We start from the raw sequence: 15,621 nt of genomic DNA on the forward strand, positions 1-15,621 counted from the left end.
AAGGAGGGCTCTGCCCAATGTGTGGCAGTGGGGTTGATGGCAGAGGGAGAAAAGGAAGAGGCCTGGCAAGGAAACTTTGCAGTAGCAGGAGTGAAGGATCTGCTGGATAACCAGCGCCACCCTGGGGTCGGGACCCACTGAAAGCTAAGGAAGGAAATGGTAGAAGAGGTCATGAAAGACTTAGTTAAACCCAAAGGAAATCCCACTACGCAGCAGGCCTGCACTGAACCGCCAACACAATCCTGACCACAGAGTATCATCAGCAGAAATAAAGTACACTACGGGGGAGGAGGAGGGAAATGAGATCACTGAAGAACAAAGAGTTTGTCGTTGACTCAAATACAAAAAGGAAAGTCATGTGTTGCAGCAGAAAGCCACCATCCATCTAGTAAGGTAGCAATGCCCCTTGCAGGTTCTTAAATTTGATTCAGAGGAAAATATCTTTTGACCAGAGATATTGGACAGACTGAGCATAGCCGTTGATCAAAGATCACCAGTGTTGAAGCAATGATTCTTCAACATCAACTTTATTGGACTGGTCATGTTGTGTGGATGCCTGATGATCGTCTTCCAAAGCAACTACTCTATTCCAAACTTAAAAATGGAAAGCGTAATGCTGGTGGTCAACAAAAGAGGTTTAAAGCCTGTCTCAAGGCAAATCTAAAAAAATGTAGTATGAACACTGACAACTGGGGAACACTGGCCTGCGAGTGCTCCAGTTGGAGAGCAGCCTTTACCAAAGGTGTCATGGGCTTTGAAGACACTCAAAGGGACGCAAGGGAGAAACATGCTAAGAGGAAGGCATGCTTGGCAAATCCACACCATGATCAACTCCTGCCCGGAAACCAATGTCCCCACTGTGGAAGGATGTGTGGATCCAGAATTGGCCTCCACAGTCACTTAAGGACTCTTTGTTAAAACTGTGTTAATGGAAGACAATCTTACTCGGCTAAGAGTGATCACCAAAGAAGAAGAGCCGTTGATCAAGGCCATCAGAATCAGCATCACAGACGGTATCATATCATACTGCAGGCGAGGATTTGTTTGACTGAATGCTCTCCCGTGCAAAAATAATTCCCTGCACATAGAAAACTAGATGTGAAGAGGGAAAGAGTTTTAGCCCACCCTACTCTTGGACCTGCTGGTTTTAACAAACATTGTACCTTGATGTTTCATGACTGGCATGGTTACCTCACACAATTCTCCTTAGGGTGGATACGTTTGCACTGGCAAAAAAGAGAAAATGCATCACCAAAAAGGAAAGTAGAGGTTTGCACAAAACTGCACACATGCTATTTTGTATGTATAGATGCAAATTTAGAAATCATTACTTTAATATAAATAAATAAAGAAATCTCACATTATATTGGGAGGAGCCTATTGGAACCAAGTGACCTTTGTGTGGTAGGGATAGATGCGTCCATTTCAGTTCTCCCAATTTTTCATTTTTCCAATCTTAAATTCAGTTAGCTACATTTCTTCAGCTCCCCCTCCCCAATTCCTCCAATAATGCACATTTCTGTATGCCGCTTTCTCTAATGTACACATTTCCGCAAAGCAATTCCCACTAATGTAATGCATTTTTAATGCACACTTTATTATATGCCCTTTTGCACACATTGCTTGCTGGAGAACTGCATTGCAAAATTCAGGGACATGTGAATTTTCAGGGACATGTGAATTTTGAAGGATGGCTGCTTTTCAGTTGGTGTATTGTTACAGAAAGTGCAGATTTGGTAGGTTCACCTTTAAATGTGAACTTAACATCAAATTGCTTCCCCATCCCCAGGGCTTTTTTTCAGCTAGAACTCACCGGAACTCAATTCTGGCACTCCTAATTAAAATATTAGGAACTATGTTATACATTAGGGTAAAGAGATTCCGGTCCTCCCTCTAGTTATAAACCTACATTCAAAAAAAGACAAAGTAGGTATTTTATCCAATCATGCACACTGCAGGTGGGTTCTGAAGGGGTTATTCATATGAAGCTTTCAAGCTTAAGGAGTCATTAATACACTTTACACTAATTATAGAGAAAAATAAACACCATCTCATAAAGAGAAAGAAAGGATATAAGGTTTCTGAGAGGCCTGAAAATAGGCTGCGGAAAAATAGGCTTATTTGGTTTCTTTCTTTCTTTCTTTCGAACCAAAACACCCGAACTTTCTCGGTTCAGACTGACATAACCCAGAAAAACTGGGGAAAGGACAGTGGGAAGGGAGATGTCAGAGCCACTCATTTTTTTCCGCCCAACAACCCCTGGCTACAGAGAATGCCTGTTTCTCACTTTAAGTCCCACGGACTTCCAGGAAGGAGTAGTGAGCTAAGCTGAACTGCTATTCCCAGGAACAACTGAGGGGGTGGCAGGGATAGAACATGACTATGTTCTTGGAAAACCCGGGGGGGGGGAACCTATCACAGAGCTGTACAAATTCCCTTTCCCCTCCCTAAACTAACTGGACTGAAACCTCAAGCCTGCTCAATTTGACCAAATAAACACACACACATTTTGGAGCTGATAGGGGAGATAAGCCGATGAAATAAACAATGCTCTGGAAGCTTTATCCAGAACCATGTCAGACCTACAGATCCATTGAGAAATACATTAAATGTATATAAATATATATATTTTTAAGGAATCAGCTTGTTGTGGTTTTTTATTGGACTCATCTGTTTAATAAACCACGACTTAGCCTGCAAGCATAACCCCACTTCTGAGTAGACATGGTTAGGATTGCACCGTTGGGAATTAACTCTTGAATACACACACACACACACACACACACACACACACACACACGTCTGTGTGTATGATTTCTTTCTTCTTTCCAGCAACTTTTTGTCATTAAAAATACAAATTATTTTTTAAAAGTCAATTTTTTTTTAACATTTAAATCAGAACCAGAAAGTAAGGCATGGATCATGATGTTTATTAACACACTTAACTACAAAAAATATAACCATAGCTCACTTTTTCAATCTAAAATTCAGTTCTAATAACAATAATAATAATTTATTATTTATACCCCGCCCATCTGGCTGGGTTTCTCTAGCCACTCTGGGTGGCTTCCAACAAAGTATTAAAATACAGTGGTGTGTTAAACATTAAAAGCTTCCCTAAACAGGGCTGCCTTCAGATGTCTCCTAAAAGTCTGGTAGTTGTTCTTCTCTTTGACATCTGGTGGGAGGACGTTCCACAGGGCGGGTGCCACTACCGAGAAGGCCCTCTGCCTGGTTCCCTGTAACTTGGCTTCTCGCAGTGAGGGAACCGCCAGAAGGTGCTGGACCTCAGTGTCCGGTCAGAACAATGGGGGTGGAGACGCTTCTTCAGGTATACTGGACCAAGGCCATTTAGGGTTTTAAGGTCAGCACCAACACTTTGAATTGTGCTTGGAAACATACTGGGAGCCAATGTAGATCTTTCAAGACCGGTGTTATGTGGTCTTGGAGACCGCATAATGTTCTGCACATTTCCACATTGGTATGGTTTTAAAAAGGCCCTCCTGAAAATCCACCAGTATTTTAGGGCAAATTTATCCCAATACACACATTTTATATGCATGTTTTTCTAATATAAACATTTTTCCTAAGCATATTTTACCTAATATAATGCATTTTATGTTCCACCCCCAATACATTATATACACTATTTTTTTGCACACTTTAACTTAGTATATGCATTTTGTACAGATTACTTGGCTGGAGAAGTGTATTGCAAAATTCCAGGGAATGCAAATTTTGAAATGTGAACTGAACTGAATTTCTCCCCTTCCACATATATTTCGGAAAGTACAAAATAGTTTGTACTATTGTAGTTTGCTTGCCATGCATCTGGGCACCTCTTTAGTTATCATAACCAAATGATGGTTCCTGAAAGCAAGCAACAGGTTTTTGTCTTTGCTTGGATACAAGTCAGTAGCATTTTGAATCAAGATGGCAGACGGAACCTTTTAAATCTGTACAGTACTGTACAGGGGTACCTTTACCTTTACTGTTTTTTCATTTGTTTCTTAGAATTCCCAAAGCAATACTGGAGTCATTCTTTCAATGCTAGCTATTTTCCATTGTTCCAGTATTAAGTACATACTGATCTAGCACTGCTAGCACAGTGTTCTTCTGAGTTCACTATCTGATTTACTGTGAATGGGCATAGCACAGAAAGGAATGCCAGATCAGAGACTGGGATCTTGCATGAGATGATTTCTTTCTTTCTTTCTTCCTTCCTTCCTTTTTAAAAAGAAAAAAAATATGTTTTAAGTCCTTGTAGATTTACAGAGAAGTACAGGGAATAATAAAATAGCAAGTAAGCTCACAAATTCTTCTTGTTACATATTGAACCTACATGCATTTCAAAAGGGCCAAACAATGACCCAGCAAGAAAGATGAGCAAATGAGATTTTTTTAACACACTAGGAACTCAAAATAAAAAAGGAATAATGAAAAACAAGGAACTACAAAAAGGAAAGGAAACCTGCTGCCATAAATTATCATGTAAGGGCTACTCTTTCTCCCTCTTCACTTTAGCCCCAATTGATTTAGGTGTCCCAGGACATGAGAACAGAAATTCGGTAGAACGCACATAATTTAAAAAAGAATCATCAAATTTCAGTTTAGGGGATCCCTTGATTTGTGAGGAAATCTTATTTTGTATTAACACTTACCAGTCTTTATCCTCTGGTGTGGCCATGCAATGCAACAGGGGGACAGTTCTATGCTGGAGGCCTTCAGCAATGTGTAATATTGGGGTGGGGTGGGGTGATAGGAGACAGGCAGGCAGTGATCTTTAGCGTAAGTCTAAAGGTGAAATATACTTGAGTTGAGAGTGGATTTCATGCTCTTATTCAGCTCACAGTGGTGAGGAGGAATGGAAGTTCCCCCAGAATGTCTGCTTTATATACCGGTACATTATTTACACAATGGGCCCCACGTGATTGGCTAATTCTGGGATTCACCTGTAGGCCAATCCAGTTGCGGATTCCCTTCCACCTGGAGCTGGATTGGGTGGCTCCTGTGGACCAATCTGACTGCTGAATTCTGGATCCTATTGTTCTAGGACCAATCAGACTGTTGCATTCTAAATCCTCCTGTTCTAGGACCAATCAGACTGCTGCATTTTGGATCCTATTCGACTCAGTACATAACAGAAGGCCCCATGGGTGCCCCTAAAATCAGCCGTGACCTGTTGGATGGCAAAGAGAAGTCTTGGGGTTTGGGAGGTGTAGTGGAGAGAGGGCCCAGTTCCCCCAGGACAGTCTGATTTGCAGAAGGGCTGAGAAGCAGATGGTGCCAGGGATGCTTAAAGGTTCTCACCTCATCTCTCTGCAGAGGCTGATGACAGCAGAACCAGCAGCTAATCTTCTGCAGATCACCGAAATGTCCTGAAATAGCTCAACCCCAAAAGTGACAACAACCAAGGCTATCAACCTCTGATTGGCCAGACCTTTTGGCTGGTGTAAATTGTCATTACTTCACTGACAGGACAAAGTGATAATAAATTTAACCAGCACAGATATCTGAGCCATTAACTTTAATTAGAACAGGCTGGCTAGGACTCAAGCCTGCATAAATATTCTTGCCATTCAAAAGCATAGGTTTGCATTGACACAGGTCTCTATATTTAATGTACAGTACTCTAAGTGAAGCAATCAAAATAGATCCCCAAATAGACATGCAACTCTGCAGTTAACGAAGGATATAGATGGCTTTCTTAGAATCGCAGACAGAAAGATTTATGGGAAGAAACCACAGAAGGGAAGGAAGCAAGTCACTGTGCTTACTTTTTTCAAGCCACACACATGAACCATGTCCCAAAAGTTTGGATGAAATACTGGAGAGCGATGAAAACAGAAAGCTTCAGAGATTATGGGTAATGCTGGAGGAATTAGTGACCACATAGATATTCAGGGAAACAACTGTACTTGGCAGAATTACCGTCAGTATGGAGGACGCTTATCTGTATCCAGAGGCCTGGGTCAGTAGCTCCCCCAATAGGTTTGCAAGATAATTGCAAAAGCTGGAAGTTCTCTAAATTTCCAAGATCTACCCTCACAGTTTTGTGACACTCTGGATGGCCTGATAAAGGCATTACACTAATACGGATTTTGGAGATTTTCTTATGGGCCAACCGAGTTACATTTATATTTACATTTACAGTTCCGTCCCAGTGTGTTGAACCAAAGGTGAACTCCTTGCTGCGGTGTCCATCCCGCACATGTAAAAGGCTAGGAGACCTGGCAGGCTGGTAAGTCTACACCTTTCTTAATAAAGCACTAGAATTGATCACTCTGTTGTCTTTGGCACCCCCCTCTTTTTTTTTGGCATACCTGCACCCAGCCACTCCCATGAACCTTCCTCTTGGTCTATGGTTTAGAACACCCAGACAGTAGAATACAGAGTCTCTCTTAGCCTTCTTTGTAAAATTGCCATGTAGGTCACATCAAAGCTTAGATCCTCTAGAGCAGGGATGGGGGACATGTGGCCTTCCAGATGTTGCTGAGACTCCATCAGCCCCAGCCAGCATGGATAATGGTCAGGGATGATGTGAATTACAGTCTAACATCTGGAGCGCCACAGGTTCCCCATTCCTGCTCAGGACAAAGGCTAAAGTAAGGGTAGCCAAAGCGGTGTCTTTTACTTTTACTTACTAGATATGTGTAGTACAGCCCCCATCAAACCCAGCAAGCAAGGCCAATGCTCAGGGATAATACTAGTTGTAGTCCACAATATCAGGAGGAAATGACATGTTGTGAATAATAATAATAATAATAAATAATAAATTTTATTTATATCCCGCCCTCCCCAGCCAAGCCGGGCTCAGGGCGGCTAACAACAATCAAATAAACAATCAAATAATAACACATTCTAAAAATATTTCATTATAAAAATTAGTTAAAATCAAATTGATGGCAACCGATTAAACAAAATTCTGTGCAGGTTGCCAGAGGAGGGAGTCAGGCTGCGCCCTGACCAAAGGCCTGGCGGAACAACTCTGTCTTGCAGGCCCTGCGGAAAGATGTCAGGTCCCGCAGGGCCCTAGTCTCTTGTGACAGAGCGTTCCACCAGGTTGGAGCCGCAGCCGAGAAGGCCCTGGCTCTAGTTGAGGCCAGCCTAACCTCTCTGAGGCCTGGGACCTTGAGGGTGTTATTATTTGCAGACCGTAGGTTTCTCTGTGGGGCATACCAGGAGAGGCGGTCCCGTAGGTACGAGGGTCCTAGGCCGTATAGGGCTTTAAAGGTTAAAACCAGCACCTTAAACCTGATCCTGTACTCCACCGGGAGCCAGTGCAGCTGGTATAGTACCGGATGAATGTGATCTCGCAGCGAAGACCCCATAAGGAGTCTCGCCGCGGCATTCTGCACCCGCTGGAGTTTCTGGGTCAGTCTCAAGGGCAGCCCCACGTAGAGCGAGTTACAATAATCCAGTCTGGAGGTGACCGTCGCATGGATCACAGTGGCTAGGTCAGGGCGAGAGAGATAAGGGGCCAACTGCTTAGCTTGGCGGAGATGGAAAAATGCCGCCTTTGTTATAGCTGTAATCTGTGCCTCCATAGAGAGGGAGGTATCGAAGATTACACCCAAACTCTTAACGGACGGTGCTGGCACTAATTGCACCCCCGCAAGAGATGGGAGTTGCCCCCTCGATCCCATATCGTCCCGCCCCAGCCAGAGGACCTCTGTCTTCGAAGGATTTAACTTCAACCGGCTCCCACGTAACCACCCAGCCACAGCTTCCAGATATCTGGTCAGTGTGTCTGGGGCCGAGTTAGGATGGCCATCCGTCAACAGATAGAGTTGGGTGTCATCAGTCACTTGTTGTTGCACATCACCATCTGGTTGTGCCAGAAGAGGAACAGACAAGATAAGAGTTGCAGCTACTGGCCAAACATGTATGAAACCGAACAATCACAATTAAGGGGCTGCAACCCTAACTCCTAGCAGCACAAATGCTTTAATATTTTTGAGTCCTTAAATTAATATGTTATTTCATGTGGATAGTGATGCATAGTTGCCTACCCTGGGGGCAAGACCAGAACCTGCCTGCAGCTGCTGCCTGGCGGATCTCCCATCTCCCTATACCTGCTGGACCTATGGCCTCTTTGAGGACTTCCAGACCAGGACCTGCCTGAAGTTGTGCAAGTAGGCCAGGGAGCAGACCCCTGGATGGGCAGGCAGCATTGGAAACACCTGCTACCCTAGCTAGGCATGCACTAGTTGCTGGGGCAGCTCTATAAAGCCTACCTGCCCTTTATTGTCCCTTTGGGGGCAGCACTTTGGAGAGTGTTAAGCACTGAGAAGAGATTAGTACTATACAACAAATCTTGGAAAGTGGTCCTACGTGTTGTACCACTATCTTCTCTCTCTCTTTATTGTATGGAAATTTATGCATTTTACTAAAATAGCATGGCCAAATGTTCCTTTAAATTAAGGTGTGTAGGCACCTTAGCTTTCCATGAAGGATGAATCACATCATTTCCAGGGATTACTTCATTGCACATCCACCCTACTTAATGCCCTTGTGGGAGGTGTCTGGAATCTGACTGATATATCGCTTTTATTTCCTTTGATGCAAGGAAATGCCGGGGGGAATGTTACCATGCAAAATGGCTTTTATTTAGTTCATTTCATATTTATATGGGTCAGTTCCCAACAGTTCCTATGTTTCCCATCTTTGGGGGATACCTGAACGTAGTGGCTGTGAGAGATTGCACGTGTCCTGCATGTAGAAACCAGATCACCAAGAACTGATCCATACAGCTTGAGAGGAATTGTGGAATTAATAAAAAAAGTGAGAAGTACTGGTAAATGGAGGTTAAAACCAAGACCTCTTCAACCATAAGTTGAAAATGGCTGCAGGGCCATATCTTTTAGCTTGTCCCTTGACACATGGTTTTTGCTGGGATAGGGAACTTTAGGTTTGAGGGCCAATCAAGATACAGTACCAGCCTCTGCCTACCAAACTACCAATCATGACACAATGCCAGTCACTTTCACTAACCAGAAGCTACCCAAAGCCTGTATGCACGAAAACTTTCACTGCTCTCCTAAAACCATACAGCAGTGATGGGGGAACTGTGGCCCTGCAGATGTTTCCAAACTACAGCTCCCATCATCCCTGATCACAGGCCCTGCTGACTGAGGACAATGGGAGTTGGAGTGCCACAGGTTCTCCATCTCTGCCAAGAGGAAGTGCATCCAGCAGATTGATTTGGGGAGTACTTCTCAATATTCAGATCCAAGTAAATATTTGTGAGAGGATGACCAGCAGTTAATTCACTAAGGCTGTATTCATCTCATTGTAACTGCTTACAGCACAACCGCACATTAGCCATTTGCTCACAGCACATGGATTGAAAATGATTGTGTTAAGGTTTCATGCTACCCAGAGACATGCTGGGGCAAAGAAACATTCAAACTATTGCTGTTGCTAACTCTGAAGGTATGTTGCCTACACAGCAGGTTTCTAAGAAAAGGTGTGGATGCTAACGCATCATTTGCAAAGTGCTATTTTACCCCGTGTTCCTACATGCTCTAGAAACCCATTTCTCCAGTTAAAGGAAGCCTTTACTCCTGGAAGTATAACGACACAGAAATGATTGCTGTGGGTTCCATCATATAGAGTAATTCCTTTAAAACTATGCTAGGAATAGAAGTTCCTAATAGGAACCCAAAGTTCACAGCAGTTAGGCTTGGGACTGGGAGCTTTTGGAAATTTCCCCTCTTGCTGCTGCTTTCTCACTGATGCAGGGACAATAAAAGGAGTATTTATAATCCCTTCAGGCTGGCTTGTCTTTCACATGAAGCCCCTGTGACTTGTCCTTCCATGTTTTACAAAGGAGAAGAGAAACCAAAGAGAGGGAGGCACTGACTGCAATTTCAAGCTTTTCTATTAGGGATCAAGTTTAACTGGATCGCTGCCCATAACCTGTTCTCTAAAATGGTAAAGCAATTGCTTTAGCACATAGAAATACCTTGCATTCCCAACCTCCGCCCAGAAACATCTAGCCTGCTGGAGTAGTTTCTAGCAAGTATGAAGGTTATCAGAAAATAGGTATGTTAGGATAGAGCTGTTCCTTCTATTATTATCTTGGTCAAGGGACAGAGCAGGCATTTTAGCAGGCCATTTTCTCTGAGCATGGCTGAGATTGGAAAGCCCACAACCAAACCCAGGGGATGTTGTGGAGAACAGCAGCAACCATCTTGCTCCATTATGCAGATGGAGATGGGAAGAAGGCAGGCAGGGATGTACTGAAAGGGAGCCAGTCTCCCCTAAGATTGGTGGCAGCGGCAGGAGAGATAATAAAAAAAAGTAGCAGCTGTCATAGTCAAAGCTAACTGACAAAAGGATCCAGCTACCAACTGCACTGTCTTGCTGGATGTGTCTTGGGAGCAGAGCTTTGCTATGGCGGAAGGAACTGAGCGGAGAGCTTCTGTCTGAAGGAGGGACATCTGGCCCTCCAGATGTTGCCAACAAGCATGGCCAATGGATAGGGGTGGTGGGAGTTGTAGTTCAACATCTGGAGGGCCAAAGGTTCATCACACCAGCTCTAGAGCTTCTACCATTTTATAGTATTTATGAATGGTGCTCTTCACAGCGCAGGTGGCATTCCTTCCGGATCTTACAATATTAATTACATATTGGACTGTTTTGACATCCCGCCATGTTCTGCGCCTTGAAAAATATTTCTGGAGCCCTTGAGAACAGATATGGCTGTACCTTTTCCATAAACAATTCAAGGAAAAAACCCAAGATTATTTGTTTAAAATATTTATATCCCATTGAAGCAAGTAACACCACTTCGTAAAACAGTACCTCAGTGAAATAAGAACGATGCTTAAAAATTGCAACATAGACGGCATCCGGCAGCAGCACCTCAGAGGCAAATCATCAAAAGTGTGCCATTATCCAGATGTCCGTGATATAATCTAGACCAGCCAGGTTAATTACATATCAGCCCCTGCACATCGTAGATGACATAAATGGTGGTGTGTGGCTTAGAGGCCTCTGCAGATGCTGTGCCTTTCCTGGGATGTGTCAACTTCTTCCCACCCTAGATCACTAGGTAGGGGAGGGAGTAGTCCAGAGGAAACGATCTGCACGTGAAAGGACACACAAGGTGATGTCAGATGCTGCAACTTCTAGCCACCTTAAAATGCCCATTGCACCTGGTCACGGTATATGTGACTTGTGCCTAGGCTGTTGCCTATTTGTGGCTATAATTATGGAAAAAACAAACAAAACAAAAGCCCCACCTACTGGTCCCACACACCCTCATTTCAAACATCAACTATCATACCTCCTCATTACAAAGAATAAGACAACAAACAAGGGCTAAAGGCTAAGCCAGCTCTCACCAAAACATTATTCATGGCTAGGGCTGCTGAAAAGTCGGTACCAGTGGAATTGATGTGCCAGCCCCACAGCCCAGGTACATGTATTGTCTGGTACTGACATGTGCTGTATGTGCCATACAGCTGATCACTGGCTTCACCCAGCAAATCTGCTTCCTAATATTCCTATGCATTCTTGATCCAAACTTTCCATAGAGAGGATTTCCCTTTAATGAGAGCTGCCCCACATAGCACCCCTTCCACAAAAAAAGCAGATTATCCTGGGTGCTGGAACCTGGACCATTGTTTTTTCTTTAGAATATGCTGTCCTTTTCTGTAGGGCCACAATCTTCCCCCAAACACCGACTGGCATAGATCCCCTGCTTCTTTCAGCCTTTGCAGGCTGAATTATATTTCCAAGCAGATTTGTTTCTATTCTCAGAAACGTTGGCTGTTGTGTAAACAGGGGTTGCTTAAGGTTGTAGAGAGAAAAAGGTTCTGTTGCTCAAGAGCTCTCACTCTTGCATCTGCATGGGAGATGGAAGCTTTGGCTGATTGATATTATACAGCCTTTTAATTGTGTTTGTGGAAGGGGGGGCTATTGTTTTGTTGTTTTTAACTGTTTATTTGTCTGTTTTCTCTTGTATTTTTTTATCTTGTGAGATCTTTTGATGAAGGGCGGTGTATAAATTTATTAAAATAGATAGATAAATAAATAAAAATTTCCGTTATCTTGCATTCAACTGAAAGCCAGCGAGGAAGGGCTCCCAAAAGTCAAGATGAAAGCAACAGACATATTGCTACTGCTGGGGCAAACAGTTCTAGTTCCACAATTACGCATGTCTAAGAAACAAATAGAGAGGAGTCTGAGAAAGGCTGTATGCCTGTTCTGTACTTCTTGCAAGAATCCGCTCTCTCCAAAGCCCAGGGCTACTGGGGCCTAGCACAGTGGAGTATACTGCATACTGAATAACTGTTTAAGTTGCACATAGCAACTGCAACATTTGCAGAACACTCAGTCAGGCACTGGTGTGAACCAATCAGTCAACATGCTAACAGGCAGATCACTCTTTTCTGCCAATTGCAAATATATCAGGCTATCTGGACGTATAGAACAATGGATGCCAACCTTTTTGGGCCCAGGGGCACATTTGGATTTTTGAGAGAATGTCACAAAATGGCTGCCATGAACTGGACATAAAACTGGGATTTCTGGTAGGCTTATATAACAAAGCATCAACTGATTGGTTGACCTGAGAGAGGAGGGTTCAGATCCACACTTAATCATGATGTTCATTGGGTGTTTTGGTGCCAGTCATCACCTCTCAGCCTAATGTACCCCATAGGATTGAATGTGAGGGTGTAATGGGGAGGGGCATAACCATTATGCCACCTTGAGCTGCTTGGAGGGCTATTATTATTATAAATACAAAGCAATACAATACTCAGCACCTCAGATTACACAACATTTTCTAAGTTTAAATATCATGAGTTCTTTCTAGACTCCCACTTCTTTCTCTCTCACACTGCTGGGCTGGGGCTTTCTCGGTTCCTCATTTATGCTTGGCTGCTGACCTTTTGCTCTCTTCAGTGATAGCTGCTGCCTTTCCTGATGCATCATCCAGTCCGTTTCACAGACATATGCTGCCACACGGCTGTGCACAGCTATGGGGAGGACGGAACGGGGAGAACATGGCACTCCTTTCCACAAATATTTTCTGTTTTTAATTATTCTGCTGCCAAAACACTTTCTGTTTAATTATTGATTTGCTAAACTAGCTTTTATTTAATGATGCTCTGTGGTGATGTGCTGTATCAGAGGAAATAACAAACAGAATATCTCATACCATAAAATGGTTTCGCCACAAGGTCAACACTGGCTTCGGGTAGAATGTGTGAGCGAGTGAGAGAACTGGGGTGAATATTGGGTGAACAAGTGGATCAGACGATAAAATAGGCTCTGAAAGCTTGACCAACATCCACCATCTACCCAATGTTGGTTGTAGTTGTTTGGGCTCTATTGACAAGAGACCATTGTAACTTAGTGATAAACACACACTTTGCATTCGTAAGGTCTTGGCTTCAGTTGGTCACTGGGCTACAAAAATCATAGTCTGCACCACATCACTGCCATCCCTGCCAGGATTCCTCTTTTGGAAACCTTTTCAACCTCAGGACCACATGTCTTTGTAGACAACCTTCCACAAACCATAGGGCAGTGGTAGGTGGGGCCAATGCCAAAGGGAAGTAAGGCCAAAGCCACATACAGACCCTATTCACACATCCTAATCTCTCTCACCCCACCCTCTCTGTGACAGCTTGTAATGTGACGGCTGAAGCAAGGATTCCCCAAAACTAAGTGTGTAGCAACATCTCTAGACAACAGGCTAGTATCAGACAATACCAGTCTATGTAACAGTTTTGAATAGTAAAGACTGATGCAATGCCTTAGAGACAGACATCGCAAGTAGGCTACCACCAGCAGCTTCTGCCAACCTAGCAGTTTGAAAGCATACCAGTGCAAGTAGAAAAACAGGTACCGCTGTGGTGGGAAGGTAAATGGCGTTTCTGTGCGCTCTGGCACTTGTCACGGTCCTCCATGCACCAGTAGTGGTTTAGTCATGCTGGCCACATGACCCGGAAAACTGTCTGTGGACAAACGCTGGCTCCCTCGGCTTGAAAGCGAGATGAGCGCCGTATATGGTAGCTGGCAGGACAGACATGGATTCAAATCCTTAGTTGACCATAAAGCCCACTGGATATTATCTGGTCACTTCCCAACTCTTAACCTAACTTACTTCACAGGATTGCTGCAAGAATGAAATTAGACACTTTTCCCTAAGGAAGGGGAAGAGAGCAATTTAAGGTAGAAATATAATTTTTGTAGACGTATTTTATTGTGTGCAGCATAAAAAAAGCTAAAAGGCCCCTAAAGCCTGTGACACGACTGACAAGGTTTGTTGGGGCTTGTATTCCAACTGCAATGCATGCCTTGTTTGTGTTTGTTTATATGATTCATATAAGCAGGAGGTACCTCTGTTTTTGAGCGTCTCGGAAGCCAAACGTTTCAGTTTTCGAACACCGAAAACCTGGAAGTAATTGCTTCGGTTTTCAAACGTGCCTCAGAAATCGAATGGCTTCTGCTGCATGTTTTTCAGTTTTTCCAGTTGAACTTGCAACCAGCCCTTTGTGCTTCGGTTTTCAAACAATTCAGAAGTCAAACGGTCTTCTGGAATGGATTACGTTTGAGAACCGAGGTACCACTATATCGGAAAAGGATGTAGACATTCTCAGTATTGTGAGATGCAGTGACTTGCATTTTCCTGCTGTGGTCTTCTCACTGCTGTCAAGAGAGAGAGAGAAAATGCTTTAAAAAGTTGTGGCAAGAGGGCCACTCTAAATTCCCCTTTTGGTTTTATCTTAATGTCAAAAACAACACTGGAAGCCAACACAGGCTAAGAATATTTTGCTAAAGGTTGTGTTTTTAGCACTGGCAGGAACAAAATCTGAACAGCTGACAATGATTCATGCAGTAATTGTTAAAACTACATGTGGTTGTGTGGAGGGTTTCAGAATAAGTTTGAATCACAATTGCTCTTAGGGCAGTGGAAAAGTATTTGGTCCAAATAACAGGAGAAACCAGTCTGTCCTGGACAACTTTTTGTTATGGAGCAGCAAACAATAATTTTTGTTAAAAACAGTTACCCATAGTTTACCTGTCATCAGGCCTACTTACCCATCACATGTAGCCTAAGGTAGGTATTGAGAATCATAACCTAACTCCCTCCTCTAAAAAAGGATAATCTAATACAAATCAGTCAACAGTTTAGTGCACCATGATACTTGACAAAGAGCAAAACTATCAACCTCAATTAAAAAAACCCAAACTGAAGTCAAGGTATTTGCTGAAGCACATCCATTCACTTCTTTGGAGGAAGTGTCAATTTCACTTCTGGGAAAGAAACTTGCCTCACATAGAATGCAGAAGGATCAGAGAAATATTTCTTGGAAAATAAAACACAGATGTCTAGTTTTCTCCCCCCCCCCCCTTGGAAAAACAAACAAACAGCAGACGATCTTATGATTCACTACTTATGGCCCATTATCGCAATCACCTCAGCACTGTATGGGAAGAAAGTCTGCAGAAGGACTGCAGCAATTCACAGGCTATGGAGTGGCAGAAAAAAAGCTTAATTCTGTGCATGGTGATATGTGCCCACAACTGGGTCTCTCCCCTGATCACCAACCATGTGGTGAGGTGGCAAGGAGAAGAGGCCCTTATTCAACATGTGCA

General features: G+C 43.4%; 1 protein-coding gene across 1 annotated transcript in view; it reads right to left on the reverse strand.

Moving 5' to 3' along the window:
* Positions 1-12,998: 12,998 nt before the first annotated feature.
* The window catches only part of HEMK1 (HemK methyltransferase 1, mitochondrial release factors N(5)-glutamine), a 54,400-nt gene continuing 51,777 nt past the window's right edge, over positions 12,999-15,621 (reverse strand). Inside the window, exon 12 of the transcript XR_014003651.1 lies at positions 12,999-14,670. The gene's annotated coding sequence lies outside the window, so the exon portion shown is untranslated. The remainder of the gene's footprint in view (positions 14,671-15,621) is intronic.

The sequence above is a fragment of the Podarcis bocagei genome (assembly GCF_964188305.1).
Source record: "Podarcis bocagei genome assembly, chromosome: 2".
NCBI lineage: Eukaryota > Metazoa > Chordata > Lepidosauria > Squamata > Lacertidae > Podarcis > Podarcis bocagei.